Here is a 23,011-nt window from a genome sequence, read left to right on the forward strand (position 1 = left end):
AGTTTGTTACTGTCCGGTTAAGTACAGTGCTCACTGTTCACTGGTATCATGATCTTCAGAGTCGAGTAAAATAATTTGCATTTATAATAAATGCCATCCATGCAAATGTAATGTATGGTAGTTTCTGTTTGTACAGACCAGTTTTTCAGAATTGATTCCTAAAAAAGATGGACTTATTCTTTCTTGGGCTTGCAGATCCAAAAACGGTTTCCATCCTGGATTTTATCAAAGCACTCCTTGAAGATTTGTTACTCAAAACAGTTGGTCAGGTTGGGCTAAATTTATTTTCTAAGTTCACAAACATATTTCCTCCACCGCACTAGACTTTGTGGGCGCATTTTAAATAATTTATTTTTAGTTGAGAAAACAAGAGAATTTCGTAGTTTTTCATCTTAAATATAATTATTTTAGCTATTAGATTGTGATATTTTTAGGTGAAATATTTGTACGGGTTTTTTGTGACACTACGAGTTTCTGTCTCCATAATATATATTTAAATCTAACTACATTTTCGAATGTATCAGGATAGCTGGTAAACATATTGTTTGTCCAAATGTTATGTTTGTCCAAACCATAGCATTGGTGAAAGTTTTTAACTTATTGTTAATCGCTAATGCTCCAAATACGGCCCAGCAAAGGATTTCGGTCGTTCCACCTTCTTAATCGCTTGTTTTTATACACTGTTGTTCAAATTCACTCTTTCACATCCACTCGCCAGTTCACTTTACCTTGCAAATTGTGTTTTGTCATTTACCGTCCAAAATTTAACCCAATAAGATTATTAGATAGATAGATGTTAGATTTGACGCATCATATACCTAAAAGATCTATTATAACGCCCTACTGAATGTATGCCCTATTTGATCAGTGGTATTATCCCATTATACCTAGCGAAGTCTTTACTCAATGACATTCATCCGAATGTAATTGATTTTGGAATAGCATTTGTGATTAGCTAGTGTTGGTGGATTGTTTTATAACTATGCATTATTATTCTTATGCTTAATTGTTATTCTAAACTAACAGTTATGGCAACCAAAGACATCATGGCAATGCCAACGTATTAATAAAAAAGTTTAAAGCATTTTCAGTTAGATTTTTACTTTTGTACACTTCTGGGACTCATGATTTAAACAGAACTAAAATACACTCTACATAAAGGGTAATCTAGAAGGCCTGTGTGAGAAATGAGTTGAATAGATCAAGCAGACACATAGTTTATTTTAGGAATGTACCAAGTCTATTATTATGCATATTTTTTCTAATAAACCATTAGGTCTACCATTTTTAACTTTGCATACCTCGAATAGCACTTTGGCAAATGTTTATAATCTGAACAGAGTTAAACGTAACACGCAGAGCAATCACTACCATATTTTAAACCACGAACATGAATGGCTTGCGTTTCTACACTGAAAAACAAACTTGAATGATAGTAGATTTTCTTATCATCGATACAAGGTCTAATGGTGTAAACGCCAACAAACATTCATTTAGATTAAGATAATTTAGATTAACATTGACACCTTTCACCTTTAAAACGATCCGAGATGTCCTTGCTTTCGCCCAAATGGCTTCCGACTTCCTTCGTGTTCTACACGGTTCGACAATTAAAGTTGTAGAGGCTCGATTGTTGTATTGTTGGCACAATCAGCTGTTCTTACTCTATGTTCGATTGCAAGTAACATTCAAAACTCATTATGGCACTTTTGATCTTCCGGGTCCTTTGATATCAAGGTGGCTGTGGGTTTGGAAAAAGTTGTTAAGTACTTGAATGAAACCTTGAGAAAGGTTGGGTTTACTACTTGTAAGTTAGGGGCAGGTTTTTTATAAATCCCTGAACCAATTATACTTCAATTAATTATACTACAACCATACAAAGGTCACAAACAAAATATTTTTTTCTTAATCGGGTTAAGTGTTAGAAAGTACTAACTTTGTCAGAACAAATATACAGTAGGCCTAATAGGGTTTCAGTTTATTTTAGTTTATTAATTTCAAAGTTCAACTTGAACGAATAAGCTACACAATGGTCCTTAAGTTTGATAAATCTGGTTTTTTTTAAACGAAATTTAAGTAATACAATGTCTAAAACTTTAGTTTAAAATTACATCAGTCTGTAAACTTCTAGTGGCTATAAACGAATTGAATTATAATGTGTTTATATTGATTATATTATTACTATCTCTTTGGCCCGCTCTTCACTCGGACATACTTTTGTAGAATAAAAATTCATCAAATTTCAAATATAACTTAGCTTTAAAATTTGTGATTAGTACTTTGAAATACCAACAAAACCATAGCGGAGTTATATTGCAGGGGAATGGGGCACAATTTATTTTTTCTCATCCAATTGTTAACATATGATAGTGTAATGTGTTTGATACAGTACGACGTTTTCCGATCTAGTAGCACAAATTAAGAATCCTACTGAAATGGACTTCCGTGAATTGAATTAATCCTGAAAATGTTTGTCTGATTTTAATGGCTTATTTTTTTACGAAAACATACATAAAAAAATGACAAGAAATTGTCTACGTACATACTTTCTTAGGTACCTACTTAAAATGACTAATTATTTGATTTATTCATTGAAAAATGCATCAAAATATTTAAATAATTGTCAAAGTAGGACAAAATAAAGATATAATTTAGCTTCAACGTGAAGGAACTGTGCAAAGAATTGCCGAAACTTTTGTTTTTAAACACTGTGCTATCTAATTTTCCAGGGAAGACATGAAGTTGCTTTCAACAATTGGTTTTCTCCTAAACGAAGAAATATTGAAAGCACCGTTGTATTTGGCTAGGCGGGGATTCCATAAGTTTACTAAGACGGTATGTAAGGCACTTTTCCGCTACCATATCACAGCACTTGCCTTTGCCTTTCTATTTTAAAATATTGGATTGATCACAAACATTGGTCAGGGAGACATTGTCACTTTGAACCAACAGCAAACAGTTTAGAAAATCAATTTAATTGTTGTACCGTATATTGTCGGCCCAAGCCAGCGACCACAGAATTAAACAATTTTAATTATGTGGTCGCTGGCCCTAGAATTTCTTGCTTGTAATGATTGGTAATAACATAGTTTCATCCGGTATCACTGTGTGTCCATGATCTAAGTCTTTAAAAGTCGTTCAAATATAGCCAATCTCTTTGACTGGCGTACTTATTGTACCAAGTACGTTGAGATACATTCCATAGATCAACTGTCCGATTACATAAAGAAGGCATGAGCCTTTTCCCATATGAGGAGGCATCCAAACACAACCAAAAAGTTGAAGGTACTTTGTCCATTAAGTAAAAATCTAAGATAGGGCCTACATATTTTTAAAAGAAAGAAAAAAGAATTACACATATTAAACACAAAATAAGCTATAGTGTCAAATAGAAGCAATAAAAGCCTTAGTAACCAAGCACACAACACTTTAAGAAGTTTATGGTCTTACAAAACACCTTAACCTAGAATATTTTTTAGTTATTAATAAAAAATAAACAAAAACAATCATTTTGAGACAGATATTTTAAATAAAAAAGATTGTAAGAGATGGTATATGATAAACAAATAATGGTAAAAATTGAATGTCCATAAGAATAACACTGTAACTTTAAGCTTTACGGCTTGTAGGACGCCTCCCTTTGATAAAAATCATCATGAAAACTTTTTAACTTTCCTATTTTTGACCTGAATAATGTGTGTACCACAGAGAAGAAATATAAATGAAGTACTGTAATATAAAATCATAATATATATGAAGTAATATCAAATATTTATATTACTTATCTGTAAGTATACCAAATGTCTTCAAGCTAGTCTGGAAGTTGGAGGATTAGTTATGAGTCAGTGAGTGCTTTCACTTTTATATGTTTAGATGAAGTTGACGAAGGAGACACTTTTAGAAACAAAGAGGGTCACTACTATTAACAAATATTTTGTGTCGGTACATTTTAAACGAAGTTTACTGAGTTATGTAATAAACCTAGAACAGAAAAAAAAAACTGTACATGACGCTAATTTATGGTAGTTTAAAAATTATACTACCTCGTGCAATTATCTATTCATTTAAACCGCATTATTTGTGGAATAAAACACATTCTTTGTAAAACATTTGCAATATCAGAGGGCTCGCTATTGGACGCTAGTCTCTAGCCCGGGATCGCTTTTCACATTACTTCAGGATAGACCTAGGGGTTGCGGCATTATCACTCGGATAAAATCCATTGGTTTGGTGGGATTTGAACCCAAGACCTTAGGGACCGAAGTCCCGCGCTCTACCACTAGACCAGCTCGAATAATGCTGCTGTTGTAAATTATTTGGATTTACTCTACATTTCAGTGATAAATACAGGGCTTGAGAAAATCTACAAAGTTTTTCGGAGAAAACCTGGAAACTTATTAATACCCCCGCCGCAGCAAACCTGCAGACTAAGCGAATTTCCATTTGACTGATTGGATTTACACTGAAATGTCTACTTAAAAATATAACATTTATTCTTGATTTAAATAGAATTAGTTTAACAAGTACTTAGGTTTGCTGCATCAGGGAGGGTAAAACTGATTTTTTTTGTAAAATGTGTAGGCCTAGATAGTTAGTAAGAAATAAAAACTTTTCCAAATTTGATCAAAATATGTTCACAAACAAGCAAACTACAACAGTTTACTTATTCTGCATAAGAATAACATGGGAATTTTAAATTTACAATTTTTTGGAATTTTCTCCGTAACCATTAGGCGCATAATAACGCTTCATTATACTAAATTATTTGTTTTTTAAGCTCTACAAAATGGTTTGGAAAGAAATTGCTAAATTTGATGTTTTTTGGGTCAAAAATAGGAAAAACCTATTTTTACCCCATAAAACCCCCCGTAAACCCCCGTTCCCATGGTCCGATCATGCTGGATCGAGAACTCGTTCGAATAAACGTACTTTTACACGTTTGTACCAATTTTAATCAAAATCGGATCATTTTTGCTCGAGTTATCGTGCTGACGGACACACACATATATATATAAATATATATATATATATAAATATATATATATATAAATATATATATATATATATATGAATTTGAACGGATGGTGTTTTTGGCCTCTGGGGACCTCAAAACGAAAAAAAAATCGGTCCCGCGTCCAGGTCTTACCATGAGTACTACGGTAATAGCTTATTCCCTATATGGGAAATTCGCTAAAATGGAGGTGGACCCTAATAAGTTTAGTTAGCATCACAATTTCTACTGCCTTTTACAATATTCGAACCCATCCCTCCATAACCGAGCATATTCACATTTAAACATATTCAATGGCGGAAATCAACACTTGTTATTCAGTGTAACCTGTTATCAATAATGGGATACGCGGCGATTTCCTCCGCACCTGAATCCCTCTGTTATCTCTTATCAGGTCGCGGTGGTGGTGGGGGGCTCAGCCCCGGTGGCTCAGCAACCTCTACCTCGCCGTAGCAGTTGGCAGTTACTGTCCGGTCGTAGTGTGGAGTGGTCTACCAAGGAGTCGCTGATATCCAGGTAACATAGTGATCTATTTTCTATGAGTAACTTAGTTAAAGGGTAGGCCTATTGTAGTTGAGTTAAATTATAAGTTATGTTGGTTTCAAATACTTAATTAGTTTTAATTTCTATATTTTTTTTTAATTAATTGTGGTATATATATATTACAAATTGAAAAATAGGTTGTTCGATAGGTTAGTTGTACAGTAAAAATAAATACTGTGTATACTTACACTAATTATATATTTTTGTTTTAGCCAACACAAGTGAATATTAAATCCCAGTTTTTTACAATGACAATACATGACAATAACGATATAGGTTTATTTTAAATTATTGTAGTAAATAAAGTACAACTGATCACCCTGAATACTATATATATATTTTTATTTTTTATAATAGTATTCAGGGTGCTCAGTTGTACTTTATTTGCTACAATAATTCAATATATCAGCAGCCCTATTGCGTGAACTCCTAAATTAAAACATAGGTTTATTTATATCTTAGTTGTATTTATTTTTAATTAAAATAATTTTGATTATTCTGTTTTAAAATTGTATTGTTATACATAATGAAATTTACGATAGGATTGTATTACACATTACACCTTTGTTGTACGGTAAATGTAATTGTACATGCACAATACCAATTTTAGAAGCATTCACTTACAACACATTTAAACAAGTGTTAATAATGACTGTAATTATAATTTATAATTTTATCAATAGGGCTTTACTGATCTCACCTTCAACAATAAATCGATTACGGAGATTAAAATGTTTGTTATTCGACTATTTTATATGTAATTATAACACAAAAAATATAATACCTACAAACATAGCTTTAAAAATGTTTTAAATGCAACAAAATCTTCGAGTTTAGCAGCAAAAGGAGTAACTTTGAAGGAAGTATTCCCGATACATTGACACACACGTTTTATTATTGTGTGTGTCAAATCAAAAATAACTTTCAATTAACTCGATTACACGCAATTAATTAGACCTCCAAGATTACGCGACCTCACTGTAAATTGTTTGTGTTATAATTAACAACACGACTCAACTCAACCTTGGACATAATAAAGGATTGTTCCTGAAACCTGAAAATTAGGAAAAGAGGAATATTTCCAAACAATTTACAATTTAAGTAGTGAAACAGTATTAGACAATTTAAAACCAATAATCGTCGATAAAAAAACACCAGAGAAAAAACACTAGAGTACAAAGATTGTCATAGATTGTAGGAAAAAGTACACGTTTTACATTAAGAAACATTAAGAAAACAAAATAAACTGTCAATACAGTTTATTTACCATTATTTTTGTGTGTGTGAGATGAAATAACAAAAAAAATTTTACACATTGATCAGATACATGGTGGTGTTTATTTAAATAGGACATAATATTAACCAATTATTTTGTGTTAAAAAATATTATAAACTTTCATTTATATTATTTTATACTTACATGTGGATTCGTGAACAAAGTATTTTTGGACAACCGTAAAAATATATTCAAAGGGACCCCTGCATGATTCTTTTGTTTACTAAAGAAAAAATTGGAAATATTTGTCATAATCATTGTCATTTAAAATGTGTTCCAAGATGGCGGTTGAAAAAAAAAACACAAAGACAACGTCGGTAGGACAAAATTGACCACTCATTTCCAGAACCCAGCATTAATGATTAGGCTTTACGTAAATGATTCCAGATAAGAAATTAGCTGAGGTTAGAGCGAACATCCTGTAATTTATAACACTCATCCTAACCTTAAATTACCCATCCTGGAGTGAATCATTGCAATGGTAAATCCATTCATCTGTTTTTAATGAAAAAGTCGGGCTAGTGAATTGACCACAAATTGGCCCGGTATGTATAGTGCCCTCTGATTATTAAACATTTTCGTTATTTTATTTTGGTTCTACAACTGCATGGAAATTATGAAATACATGTAAACAGTACGCAAAATAGATCATTGCCGCTATAGAGTGGGAATGGATAATTCCAGCTCTCTAATCAGCTGATTTCACTGCATTTCTACACTAACCTCAGCTGGGGATCCGGTACGCAAATAACATAACCATAAAAAGCAAACATAACCTAATTGACATTTTATATAAATCTAAAGTTAATCTGTGTGTTGTTAAGTTATGTTGGTAGGACAAATCTTGTGTTTATTACGAGCTCGTTAGTGACTAAGGCCGACATATTCCTTAGACACAGCTGGTAATTAATAGCCCATACAGCTAGGACCTACAGTTTATAGTGGAATCCGAACCACATTTTTGCCTTTGGTATATACGAATTGGTCTAATTATTAGGATAGTACTGCGGATAGTCGTAGTACTCACCCGTGAGGTCGTTAATCCACACCAGGGAGTATCGCATCCACAGTGCATGCCTACACATATCCACAATTCGTGACCTCCTAGTAGCTAGATTACAGGACGACGCCACCCGTCTTAGTCATGTTATAGGATAAAGGATAAAGCTTACAATAACAAAAATAAACTCATCTCAGTGTAGTCAAATTAAACAATAAACACTTAAAATGAGGAGGGATTGTAAGAGTTATCAAACTATTCTGGTATATATTAGCAGTGCAAGCTGTGAATAGACAATATGCATGGTACCCAAATAATTTAGAACCGGGTAGGTCACCAAGTGAATGATTTTTTCAGTTTCCAATAAGCCATACAATTATTTATTAGTGCAACGATATTTTGTATCCTTAGTTCAATGCGGTTCAATGCGTGGACAATGATTCAACATTTGTTGTGTTTGTGTGGGAAAAAATGTTATACTCTTAATCCTTCAATTTAGACACCCGTCATTGTAAAAAGTAACTAACCGCGTAGCAATTGATTTGGTAAACAACCGTTAGCACTGTTTCTTTGAAATCTATCAAAATCCTATTGTTGAGCCGGAGTCGTTCAAGCGTAGTACACAGCTATCAGCGTATTATTAAATGTCCTCTCGTTCTGTTGCATTTTCTTTTACTTACACCCCTATTAGATTTGTAATAAGCGACTTCCCAATCAAACGGATTTGTTTTGGCAATAGTTGACACTTATCAGAGCTCTGTGTAAAGAGACATCTCATTTATCACACATTAATACACTCTCAATAGCTCAAAGTTTAGTGTGATCTTAAATCTAGTGTAATCATTTATTAGTGAACACAATCAGACACCTGTTACGATATCCCGGTAGTACACACTGTATGAAAACACGACCCATTTGATCACTTAAAAATTTTAATGTAGGTTGTTTGCCTCTCGAACTTCGACAGAGGATGAGTGCCGGAGGTGCATCCACAACGATTTGATGGTTTTCGACATTTCATTCGATTCCTTCATGCAAAATTCAACTGGCGTAGATAAGAAACAAAACAATAGCATTGTAGAAGCGACCTCTTCTTTTTTTATCATCTCTCCGGAAATGTAGACACCCACTAACTTCTTAAGTGACCTCTCTACCGAGTTTACAAATCGGTTTGCGCAGGCGTCACGGAAGGTATTCACGGATCAAGCAAAGTTCAAGTATAATCGTCTCCAGTAGGTGATACTGAGTCATGGGTGGTGGCCTTGAAGCAGTGTTTTCTTCCGACGATTACCTTAATGCAATGCAACTTCTGTTGATACAACGGCATCAGCTGGTTTAGCTGCGATTATATGACATTGTTGAGCTGTCGTTCACATTGTTGCTATGTTGATACGAGAGTTTCGACACCGTGGAAAATCCTGTTTTTGAGACAATTGTTACGACGAGATCTGTTTCTGAGTGGTTTTTAGCATAGATGGAGGATTGTTAAGGGTGATTCATCAACACGAATCTTAAAAGTTTTTACTTGGATATTGGGTTAAATGAATGAAATGAAATGAATGAAATGAAAAAGTGCTTTATTAACCCAAAAATAAACTGCATAAATACATATGAACTTATAACTAAACATAATCTTCTGCATAACAACAACAAAATTACTAAGCAAAATTAATTAGGATATTGGGTTAAATGCGTGAGGGACAAGAAAGAAAAGGAAGGTATGGGTCTTTATCATATTAGTGTCTTACCATGAATTGCAGCATATATTCTTAAATTTAAAAGAAAGTATGGTGTCTCGTTTACATATTTTCTCCCAAAGAGAAAACATTTATTATTTAAAATGGGAATGGTATACCTAATATGTTTCCTTGAACAGAAGCACCAGCTTAAGCAAATTATCATCACAAATAACCACTTAAAATTAGGAAGAGCCACAATATTTTCGATAACGAATTCATCCAAGAGTTTGAGTTTTTTAAACAGTCATTTTCTGCTGGATTTAAACTATATTGTACAGAATGGTAGACCATTAATATTCTATTTTAACCGTGACAAAATGGACAAGCAATGGCTTTTAACCTCATTAAAGACGAGAATAAACATCATAGTTGGATCATCTCCGGATGATATATGATTTCCTGTATCCAGATTAATAGAATGAGATGCGATTTTGCTAGAGAACGCAATCAAGTGTGGTAGTTGGTAGTTATTCGGTAATGGCTCATTACAATTGTTTGACTCCAACATAACTCATGTAAAAGGTAAATAATATGACTTAACAATATTTGGGAGCTCAGCTGAATAATTTACTGTGAACCTCATGATAACTTTATAGCTGACAAATCATGCCAGTGTATAGTTAGAGTTACTTCAGGTTTTTAGCTAGCTTTCTTTTTTATGTATAGTATAAATATTATAAACGAATCAGAGATCATTCATTTTTACGATTTCATGAAGGTATCTTAAAAGTATCGAGACTTCGTGATAATGACGTGTTGTTCAGCACTATTGTAGCTTAAGACCACAACATTATAGTACAGTACATGTAAATGAAACATAAAAAAATTATATTTATAAATAGACAGGGCTATACACTAAATGTACTTTGATTATTTCATGGATAAGTAGAAACTTTGGCAGCAAGGCAGCAACCTTTAACATTATTTATCTTGATACTCGTCCAGATCGTCTTACAGCACCTCAAATTTGTTTTCATCCCGGAACACCTAGCGAAAATGAACTTTAAGTTCATAAGTAAGAAAACTGCCAAAGAGAAAACTAAAAGCGAATAATTTGCTCGAAGCTTTCAAAGGGCCAAATAACACTGTGCACCGGACAACAAATGATCCAACAAGATGAAACTTTTTGTTCAAATCCATGCGAGAACCAAAGGACAACGTGTTTGCCGGGCCGGACATGAAATGGTCCTGACAAGAACGGGACTGGAGTGTCGCGGAAGCTGCAAGTCCAAGGTCCGACACTTGGAGTGGACGACTGGACGACCCCGACAATCGAGGATTAGTCACAAGTCGTCTCCGACAAAGTTGGAATTGAGTTCTCGTTGAAACATAATTTCGAAGACGCGTGCTTCTAGAGGACCCTGATACAATGAATGCATATTTAAAGCACTAGACGTTTACAGTATCAGTTTCTCAAACAAACTTGTCAGAAGACTAAAATGTATTGATAGAGACAGTAAGAAAATGAAAACAGATTGAATAACAGAGTGGTTCCAGCTTCAAGTTTGAGGTTATTTGTAGCGCAGTTACAGAATGAAAAGAAGGGTTATGGATTCAGCTTAAATTGTTCAATGGGAGTTAAATTATTAATCTAATTTGGATCAAACTAGACTTTCCTTTATAAATAGCTTTACAAACTTTAACGTGAACCGTAAAATATAACCTAAATTTTGTTGGGGGGGGGGGATTTAATCTAAATACATATCATGAAGTGTTATCGGCTAAGCTTTTTCACTGCAGGGAAGTCTATTTGCTACATCCAAAATCTTTCACAAAAGTCGATGCCAAATCTTCTTGGAAGCAGTAACCAAAGTACGTTACAGTCTCAAAAAATCAAACCAAAAACAAAAGGTCAAAAAAGTCAAAAAATCTCAAAAGGTCTCAGTCTCAAAAAATGGTCGTGGGTACATGGTTTGAATATGTCGTAACAGCACTTTCAATCGTCGAAAAGTTCTGCCCACACAAATTTTGATTACATTGGTTATACTACAAAACGTTCCATACAAGAATTCCCACAGATGTTAGTCAACCTGAATCCCGGCAGAATGCTCTAGACTTTAATCACTTACATTTTAGTCTGCAGTTAGTTGCGTGATCATAATTGCATAAAATCCCCGGTTTAGAAGGTCCCATTACAGTATATGAGTTGTATGTTTCTGAAGCCATAACAATATCGTATAATCGTCTGAGAAAGTGAAACCTCTAGGCACCCAATTAGACTGAAGTCCAAGGTTGGGTCTTCGGTTGTTTTGCTACAATGTTGGTTGATACTCCCCCCATCCGTCGGCGTAGATTAGTTTTTGGCCTAAGTGATTAGGTAATAACATTTTCTATCGATCCTTGGTCGCTTTTGAAATTTAAAACTTTCCATCATTTGTAGAATACGCATGCCAATTCGCTAGTTAAATCAACTTTAAAGCTACTTATGGACAGTCTGTATATTCTATTAGTAGGGTGTCAGAAAGAAAGATAACTACTGTTATCACTTTCAGAACTTTCAGCACGTCCCCTGTATTTTGGAGCGTATGTGAATATAGGAAGAGTCTAATTTCCTGTCTAACTTTGATACTTACTCAAATCAAATATTTCTTTGAGAGAGCCTTTTATTAAAAGCCTAATGATCAAGGACAGTTTTGGCCCGGTTTGCCACCATCAAACAGCTACTGAATTTTCTCAGTTTGTACCGGAAACGGTCCATAATTGTAAACACTCAACTAACCAGTCACTATAATGTCCCATTTTTCATAGATGTACACATTGTTAGGAAGATAGGTTTCTTATATTGGCACTCTTTTCACAAAATACAGACGGTCCAATATCCTTTTCGTTAAATCAATTTTTCAAAAATGTCTTGAAAATATTAGCATAGGTAGCTTACAACAATTGATAGCTTTGACAACAACGTAGATTTAGTAGTATAGGCCTAATACTGCAAATGACACAGATGTTTACACAAGTTAATCTCCTGTATTTACTAAGTCATGCTTCCAGAGTCAACAAATGTAGTTTTCAATGAGAAGGCATATCACTACCGCACCTAATCCACCGGTTGCTCAATATTTTGTTGGTTTTCTGCAATAACTCCCAGAGAAGTGTTCCAGTGTTGACTCGTTGCCTCAAGTGACCATCAAACATTTGCCTTCGTACTCCCTGTCTTCCGTCGGGGATATTGGCAACCCTGCTTCCTATGACGCAACGAGGGTTTCCGATATGTGATTTACCAATGCGGGATCCCGTATGTGGCGCGTCCTGATTTTCTAACAATGTGTAATAACATGGCAAATCTTTGCAGGTTGGCAAAATAATTAATTGATAATTAGTACATTAAAATTAAGCTAATGAGTTTCATAATTAATTCTCTGTAGTTACGCAAAAATAGTAGGCCTAACACCAGGCATTGTGCCCATATTCTACAGTACCCTTGGCAATCTTCATTGTAGGTTTGTGATACTCTTACTCTAGTAGTGCCCAGATCTGTTGGGCAGGTAACAAAACAGAATGTCGTGGTTTGGTGAAGGGCAGGGTGAAGGAAACTACATGTGTATTAGGAATGAAAAAAAAACAAAACAAAATGCATCACGATTTTAATCAATTCAATTTTAACGTAATTTATTTAGCTAGGTTTCTTGTGAGATCGTCAGATGTTGTATTTTACGTTGAAGAAGTATATGCACGGCATTTTGGTAACTAGGGTACACATCCTACCTAAATGGCCATTTTAAGAATTTTAAATACAACATATCAGCAAACCGTAAAAAGTGGTCTGTTGAAAAATATCTTAGTTTGAGAGACTGTGACGTAAAATAGAAAATGTTAGAGCGAATGGCTCTCTAAGTTTGTCTGGGACTGAGATGACAATTTAGCAATGACGACCGAAATCAGTAGGATTTGGCTCCAGAAAACATTGTCTAAGTAGCAATTTAATTACGATAACATTTATTCTAAAACTGGCTATATGATTTTCATGGTGATGTATAGTCAAGTTTGGTATAGAGCGTAGGCAAAAGAGTTATAAATCTCACATAGTTCTGTCCAACCATGGTAAAAACATAGGCGATTAGTTTACATGAACATACATAACACATCAGCATGTAGTATACGCTACACAGCACTGCCAACTCACCCATAGACTAACAACATAGACTCATAACATTTTGCAGTGTTATTCAGAGCATCTTATGGAAGAGAATAAAATCGACAGTATTTGCGACTTCACAAAAATTAATCGTTCAAAATTTTACGTACTAAAAGTAGCCGGTTGTACGCAAATCGTCGAGTAGGAGTCGTATCGACCTTGCAGTGGTCCGACCGGTTTTGGGACCGGAAGGTAACATCGATAACCGCGAGTATGTGAACGAGAGATGGGAATGAGAGCAGAACGCTGCAAACTGGAGGTGACGAAAAGTGACTGAGGGTGTTTGGCAGAAGAGAGCAAAGTCCTAGAACAGTCCCAAAAACACCTCACAATGTGGGTTGTAGAAGAATATCTGCTGCAGAAGTATGAGACTGGTCCTGTGGAAAATTCCACTGAGTCTCAAAAGTGGACCAGGCAGGTTGTAAACAGTGGTGAATCCAACAATGCACTCAACCTCTCTCCAAGAACTTGTGACCTATGTAGTAATGAATCAAAGAAATAGATGAAGATGAAATGCTTTCGTTACCGTCTACGTTGAAAACATTTTTTGTTTGAATTTAGAGTTACGTGTTTTTCTAATTATTGTCAGTTTTTACTTGTTCGTTCATCTGCAGAAGAAGGACTAAACCTTGAGACTTGTCATTGTTGACCTTATGTGAAAATGTATTATCAACTTGCAGCCAAATGATACGGTATATGAGTACCGTTGGGATCAAACTAGCTAACTTCAGATTTTGAAGGTGAGTGCTATTAACACTTGGCTATCGAGAAATCTTTTGCTTGTTCAATATCAAGCTGAGCCTATGTTGAACCCAAATTCTATCTGCCATTGTAGCGCTATCAAATAAAAGGTCCACGTTAGGAGAACAAGACCAGGGTTTGGGTGTTCTCTACAAAGACCTCAGAAAACTCCAATAGTGTCAAAGATCAAGTAAACACTCACAACTATTGATTTCAACATGTTTTCAATGTAGAAACAAATAGTATGATTACAAACAGTGTTGACTCGTTGTGTTTCTGTCGCAAGTATGACGTGTACTCTAGGTCAATGCTGAGTCGTCAGCTGGGTGCTGAGGAATCTGCAGACTTGTGAACTGCTGACCTCAATATCAGCAACAGGTTCGTGAAATCACGTAATTGTTGTGGCAAGTAAAATACCGTAAAAATTAACTCCCGTCTTCCAAGGGTAAACGACTGTATAAATTAACATTGACTTTGGATACTGCAAGTAGATTTCTTATCATAGTGGTGGATATGAAGCATGATCGGTCCATCTTGAGTGAACAGATGACTGGACGTACTTCCCTAAATTTTGGTCGAACGTTAAAAATATAATCTATTAGCTTTTACATTAATAGTATACAGTATTGTACAAGAGAATAAACAATAGTTTACGTATAGGTGGATTTTTACAGCCGTAAGACACAAACTGAAGTAAACATTACTGGGCATAATACCTTAAAATGCCCTCGACTGATCCACAAGAGTCAAAAATCGTTGAGGAAGTTCATAATAGAGCATTTATTTTATGTAATGAAGTTTTAGGAGCTGAAATAAACATATAATGTTAGTATAGCGATATGATTATTGGAGATTATAAATTATTCTTGATACGATATACACTAAAATGCACTAACGTGTATAAGGATTGACATTTCCATTGTTAAAGCTTGTTAAATTCCCAAACATAGACTAATAGACATCTTATCTACATCTAGCTATCGGTGATATAGAAGTTAAATTGAAAATACTTAGTCCAACTTTAAATTTGATCCCAGACCGTTTATACAAATAAACAATGATCGTGACTTTTGATGTACGTATTATGATTCCAAACAAAACAATGAAAGACACATTTCATGATATTACCATAGATAAAAAATACTCCCTTTGATATTACTATAATTTGAAATGGGGACGCAACATCTGTGCGTATTTTAACCCAAATATTAGTAAACTAGTGGCTTGTAGGGACATAAGTCCCTAAAAAGCTCAAATGTAAAACAACTTTTTGCAATACCGGTATTTAAACAAACTCAGAATAACATTATCCATGTGTCAGAATAGGCATCCCTACACCATATCTTTTGTGTAAAAACCAGTTTGTTGTTCTTCTTTGTTTGCTTTTGTTGATGTCATTTTCAATAAATAATTTGAATCACTCCAGTGGTTTAACATGAAAAGGCAGCAAACATATCATTGTTTGTGAATAAATACTGGTTTACTAAGGTAGCTTTGGTCTTGTGGTTAATGAGGATAAATAAAAGCTTCCCTGTTTGGAATTTTAAAAATTCATTGGAGGTTCGCCTTCAGATGAATTGAAGACGCCTGCAATTTCATCTGCAGTAGGCTTATTATACCTACGACGATCCATATTTATCCTGTCTACAAACCTAAGTTCTAATTCACTGTCACCTTGTACAACCATTTCTTCCGAAGCTCTTTTGTAAATTTGTGCAAATGGATTTTCTAATAGAATTTCAGCTAGTTTTGACAATATTTCAGGTTTTAAGTCACTATTTTCTCGACACCTTTGACGAATTTCTGTTGCTGTTGATGTGTCAATAATGTACAATTGGCCATACACGGGGTCTTCATCATGTTGAGGCAGCAAATCTGAGATTGAACGATAAATCTGTCCTTGAATTTTGAAACAGTATGGCCCTTTTCCTGGAATATCTTTCTTACTGGCTGAAAAATAAGCAAAAGCCATCGCACTGTTGCATTGTCGAATGAATTTATACAGTTGTGGGCTCTCTTCAAACAAACTTTTAAGTTCTACATTAGTTTTTGACTGAGGAAGGTTAATAAGTCCGTTATGGCAACATGTCATAAAATGATTATTCGTTAGTTCTTCTCAAAAATGAAGAGCACTACATTGAATGCACTCTTGGTCCAGTAATCCTGCATCATGGATCTTTACATTTCTCTCGTCTACCATGGGTCTCCTAAAAAGGGGTTGTACTAACATTTCTTGATTAAGTTCGTCATTATCTACTCTTGCTCTCCTACGCGCACTGTCATTCCTATGAACAGTTCCCCGCCTTTGTGGTATTCCCCTGGCGTTCATATTAATTACAGTACTTATAATGAAAAGAATATATATCCAGCAGCCTACATACCAAAACATCTTGAATCCCTGGTGATTTTATAAAAGTATGATCGAATATGATTACTCTGCGTTGTATATTCACTGCACTAAAAAAAATTACTTACGAAGGAATGCAAATACACCATTTTAGAACCAATAACATTTATAGGTTATTTTAGTTTTATATATTTACATAACCTTAACCTTAAAATGTGTAGAAATATAAAGAAAACAACATCATTTAAGATAAACTTGAACATATGATTTAAAAATAAAAACAAAAAAGAAGTTAGATTTAATTTCGACTCTTTGATTATTTATACAGAATATTTATTCTATGTCGTTTATTCCTTTAACTCGACAATAACGTAAAAGCATAAAAAAATGAAACTTGAGTATAGGATTTATATATAAACAAAGAATTTTCCGACTAATCATACTAATATTATAAATGTGAAAGTTTGTGTGTTTGTTTGTTTATTTGTTTGTTTGTTTGTTTGTTTAAAGTTCAATCACGCATTAACTACTGGTCGGATTGTGTTGAAATTTGGTATGATGATAGCTCACATTCCCGATTAACATATAGACATATTCTTACCTCAAAAATCCTTTCGGGCTCTGCCCCAGCGGCTCTAGAGTTTCCCATGTTAACCTTATGAGTATATTTAAAAGGAATTAAATAATTTTGCCAGCTGTTTCAACTACACAATTTGTTTCTATGATATTCAATAGCATTAAAAGGTTATACGGTTTACCAACAGGGTGCAGCACCATTAGTTCTTTATACAATTTATGACAACAGCTAATTTGAACCAAGCAGCAACAAACCTGAGTGTGAGAACTTTACTTCTTTTTATTGCTTAGGTGAAGTGGTAGAACATTATGGCTATGGTAGATATTCTATATACTATAGTATACCGTAGATTATAGTAAACCAATTTTTCTCAAAACGTGCCCTCTCTCATTGCAAATGCAAAGCACGAGTAGGACGAGTATTTAACTACAATAAGCATTATATACCAACCCCGTACGAAGGACGGGTACTCAGCTAGTCTTCAATATTTCAGTTTTATTATAGTATACATTTCATAGTTGACTGGCTAAAAGTAAATGCGTGTATTGATCACTGTTTTCAAATCTGTGGCACAGCTGTTTTAATTTCAAAAGATGTAAACAAATTAAACCCCATGTTGTTTTAATGGGAAAAGTTTTATTCTGTTGCGAATTTATGGTAAAAAAATAAGAAAAATGAATAGTTTTCCCTCAAAATTCACGTCAAGACCTTTAAAATAAGACTCACAATTTCTTTACAAAAATTTGACTTACGGAATTATATATATAGAAGATGATGAGTGTAGAATGGATTGTGATGCATTGTGTAGCGTTGTTAGTGAACCAGCTGTTTCATTAGTCAGGACCATCTAAAAGCCCCAAGGACAGCTGGGTCCAGTTTCAAGCCACCAAAAAGCTACACACTTTTCTCAGGTTATATTTGCGTGTTGATAAATAGTGAAATTTATATAGATAAAGTTGATAAAGGGGTTGTTCGCGTACGTATGGAACGTTGCACGTTGTTGGAACTACGATGTTCCTTAATATTTAACGACTCATTTTATGAGCTAATTATCCATTCGGATCTATTAAAAGTGGCACATAAAATCACTGCAAAGTCCCAAGGACCAATGACCACGCCATGCCATATGCGTTACAACGTCATTGACTTTGAATACTCCTCGAGTACATCCTGTGTATCCCTTGCCCAATTATAGTAGACTATGCTTTTATAAGGGAGTACAGAGAACATTGTTTTATAAGGGGATATTTTGAGACATCAAAGCTACTCACCCATATGGTGTGGTTCTACTATGGAAGTTCTATATTTTCATTAGCTTTTCATACCTATTATGCTACAAAGTACAGCTATTGTAGTACAATGATACTTATCGACATGGAAATACGTAAATCTATATAAATCCTTAATACTGTACATACAGTAAATTTTCTTTGAAAAAAATCTGAAAACCGTTACCATTGGCATAACGTTGTTTGGTAAAATTATCGACACCATTCTTGAAAATATAGATTAAATTCCAACCTTATGGAGATAAGTAATTGGCTTAGAGTCTTATTCAGAAGAAACCACTTTTTAGATATTTCACCCCGTGATCTTTACTACGACACATATAAATACCCCCGCCGCAGCAAACCTGCCGTCTAAGCGAATTTCCATTTGGCCGAATTGATTTTCAATTGATCTATTTAAATAACATTAGGTTTAACGAGTACCTAGGTTTGCTGCTACAAGGAAACTAATAAAGTAGTGTGTTTTTAGTAAAATATGTATAGCTTACTATAAAATAAATAAATTTGCCAAGTTTGATCAAAATATATCCATAAACAAGCAAACTACAACATTTTACAATATTCTCCATAAGAATAACATGGGAATTTTAAATTTACCATTTTTTTAGTTTTCTCCGTAACCAATAACCGTACAAAAACACTTTGATATACTGAATTGTTTGTTTTTTTAAGCTCTTTAAGAAGGTTTAGAGAAAAATTGGGAAATTTTGTGTTTTGAGGGTAAGAAGTGAGAAAAACCAATTTTTACCCCATAAAACCCCCCATAAAACCCTGTTCCCATAGTCCGATCATGCTGGATCGCGAACTCATTCAAGTTTATCCCGCCTTACACCTTCAAACCAAATTTCATCAAAATCGGATAAAAATTACTCAGGTTATCGTGTTCACGGACACATATATATATAAATCTATATATATATATATATATATATATATATATATATATATATATATATATATATATATATATACATATATAAAAATTTGAACGAATGGTGTTTTTGGCCTCTGGGGACATTAAAATGAAAAAGTAAATCGGTCCCGGGCCTAAGTCTTACCATGAGACCTACGGTAATAGCTACTTCCCTATAGGGAAATTCGCTAAAATCTGTAAAACTACGTCAGAATGTCCAGTAACAAAAACACAAGAGTGTACAGACAGATATAATTCTGTTGATATTACCTAGATAATCTTCATATTTGTTTACAAAGCTTGTATCGCCGATTTGGCAGTTGGCCAACGCGGTAGCGTAGAGGCCAATCCACCTTATATTGCAGAAGTGATGGCATGCAAATTGGTGTAGTAATGCTTTTACCACCCATGTACACTATACAGTATCGTCAACAGATCTAGACAGCGTCGTGCTTGACGCACTAGTGTTCATCTGTATGTATAACACATTCCCCTTGTAGAGTTATCAGTGTACACTATGTTGATAGCAGATTTAATGCAGATTTTTATGCATGAACGCAGGATTTGTGTATTCATCCGGGCAGCTAAGTTGTAATAGTACTCGCATAACAATCTGGAAGTTCAATCCTTTGTGGTTGAAACAGAAAAGTCAGTAGCTTCTTCATGTTTTGACACTGGACCTAGGTGTACTTGGTCCTGGTACTAGCTTTTATTTGTTAGCAACAACAGCTGCACTAGCTCATAAAATCTTATATGTACATTTACATAAAAAACACCTCAGTTACGTATCAATCTCAATAGTGTATTTATACTTACGGTTCATTAAGTGTCTGAATTTGTTCTGAATGTGTGTCTCTAAGGTTTATATCTTGAAGACTAATGACTACGGCAATTCTTTCTTCTCTAAGGTACATTCAGTATCCCCAAAGGACACAGTGATGTCAACAATCCTATTCTGTACACCGACTACCAACACAAAGTGGTCCTAAATCCTTGAAGATGGTGTGGGATTCCCAGCCATCTATCTCGTGTGAACTTGAACCTTCTTCTACAAGATTTGCATACAAAATTATACGTTGCTGACCATAGAGAGGTTACTGAAGGATTTTTACCGTACGAAAAGGGCATTACTCTTTTATCAAGTTCTTGCATGCAGTCTGATCTTACGATCAATAGTGAGAACACCCTGTATACTAAGTAGCAGTCATTAAGATTGTGACTAAACAATGTGTCTTGCAAAGTTTTAATGACTAACTAGATTTGCGAGGGTTCTATTGATTAGTGCGAGAATTTAATTTGAAGGCTTGGATTCAAATATATCAGCAAAGGATTCCTAAAACTTTAAGTAAAACTTTAACTCTGTCTTATTTTTATTTCAATGTAAAACATTTTATTTTGTAAGATCTGACTCTATTCCTGTACAATTGTACTTAAATGAATAAAGGATAATTTGATTTGATTTGATAAGTATGGAATATACCATTACGGTAAATAATGGTAAACGCAGTTGCGATCTGTCTGGCTGGTCTGGCCAACATTATTTAAACGTTAAGTTATTAGCTGTAACAGATTTTTGGCTTTATGTTTGTGTTTTCTAGCTAAACCAATCAAATCTCAACTGTATACAAATCAGTCCAGTTTCTAAAACAGAAGCAAAATAAGGAAAATACCGATGCATTCTTTTCCTAAATGACGACGGAACTTAATTTGTCTGAAATTCCTTCCTGATCCCCAAGTCATTGGGCGGCCTTCGAAACCAAACAACACAAAATGTCAATTAGGTCTGCAATTTCCCTCATTTAGTGAATTTCCAACATTTCGTCAGGACTGCCTCTATGGTACGAGTGGAGTTATGTAAGTTACAGCGTTTTTTAGCCATAAGCATTTACAAAATAATCTGTACACAAAATCCAAATAGTGCAAAATATTATATTTAAAAAGATTTACCATCTAAGGAATTGAAGAAACATAATGATTAACAGGGAAATGTAATCATTAATGGTATAGTTTGATGAATATTGAGGGAGAGATTTTCCATAGAATAATCAATTAAGCGTTTGGTTACTATTCCAATTGGAAATAACATAAAACACCGTAGAATATAAAATTTAATTTAACATTAAGTGAACGAATTCAGCACCTACACAAAAAACGTATTACTAGTCCATAGTTTTCAGTCAAGAAATCCCCCTTTACAGAAAATGTTATACTAATGTTGTAAATGTTGTAATAAGAGAACCTTTTTTTGTTTACCAGATAGAAGAATTAGTTCAGAGACCGCAGAATCATGAAATTATCTTTGGCTAAAAGTCGTTAATGATTGGTGGACTTTGGACTTTCGTCTTCATTCAGAACAGAAGTTCGCTCGAATATACCAGCCACGTCCCATAAAAACAGCAATGAAAATAATTTTATGTCAAAACCGAAAGATTAACGTAAAATGTGAAATTGATAGTTAACCAACATAACTGCAATCTTGTCTTCGCAGACAGGGGTTTGGTGGGAAGTGGTAAATCCACGGAAACAAGCTATGATTTTATAAAAACCCTACAATCAACATAATCACTATTGAATTAAGGTTTTTAGTCGCACGAACACGAACTTATGCGCCAACTCATTTCGTACCCACAACGTAGAATTTTGCGAATAGCTGAGTAGTAGTTTGTAAAAGTCATATGTTCATGACAGCTGTTTAAAGGTTTAGCATATATTTAACATGCTTCCTTGTCGATTTTCCACACTGAGGAACATTTTAAGGTTTCTGTGCGATTCATGCAGAAGGGGTACCCTATGCCAAAATCCCTGTTAAAACATTTGTTGTATGTTAGATCCTATGTTTTAAAAGGGGTGTACGCTATGTCTGGATAAAACCCCAATTTCAAAACTGGTTCTATCAAGTAAAGAAACGTAAAATCCACACTTAAAATAAAAGAGAAAGATTTACTCAACATCTGTGCACTGAAGGTCAACATAAATCACTCAATAAAATTAGGCTTTAGATTTTACTGTGTGATGAGAAGAATTTTCGTACTATTCAAAGTTTAATATCCTTGTACATAAACGGCATCAGCAATCTAACACATACTTTCTCCCATAAGCTTGTCAACAACCTTTATCATGGGTAAGCGACGGGAGTAAGGATGATATTTTATAATCACGAAAGTTGCAATAACTTTTGAACCGTAATTGTTACAGCAATAGGGATTGCACTATTTTGTTTAGAATTATAAGGACCATAACACATTGACTTTAATCAAAACCTGTTTTTTTCTAAAATAATATTTATTTTATTTTATGGGGTTTATGGAAAAATAACATAATTAAGTTACAATAACTTTGAACCGTAATTTTTATGGAAATGGGATTTTTGCCATTTTTCAGAATTTAAAGGCCTATAACATTATATATTTTTTTAAATCGTTTGGGCCATTTTCGAGAAA

The 23,011-nt window shown here is 34.2% G+C and overlaps 1 protein-coding gene across 1 annotated transcript in view; it reads left to right on the forward strand.

Annotated features, from left to right (window-relative positions):
* Positions 1–5,480: 5,480 nt before the first annotated feature.
* The window catches only part of LOC128994149 (elongation of very long chain fatty acids protein 7-like), a 48,770-nt gene continuing 31,239 nt past the window's right edge, over positions 5,481–23,011 (forward strand). The window contains exon 1 of the mRNA XM_054418470.1: positions 5,481–5,527. The gene's annotated coding sequence lies outside the window, so the exon portion shown is untranslated. The remainder of the gene's footprint in view (positions 5,528–23,011) is intronic.

This window comes from Macrosteles quadrilineatus, unplaced genomic scaffold, assembly GCF_028750875.1.
Source record: "Macrosteles quadrilineatus isolate MER2022 unplaced genomic scaffold, UCM_ALF_1.0 Scaffold_5__1_contigs__length_97177068, whole genome shotgun sequence".
Lineage (NCBI taxonomy): Eukaryota > Metazoa > Arthropoda > Insecta > Hemiptera > Cicadellidae > Macrosteles > Macrosteles quadrilineatus.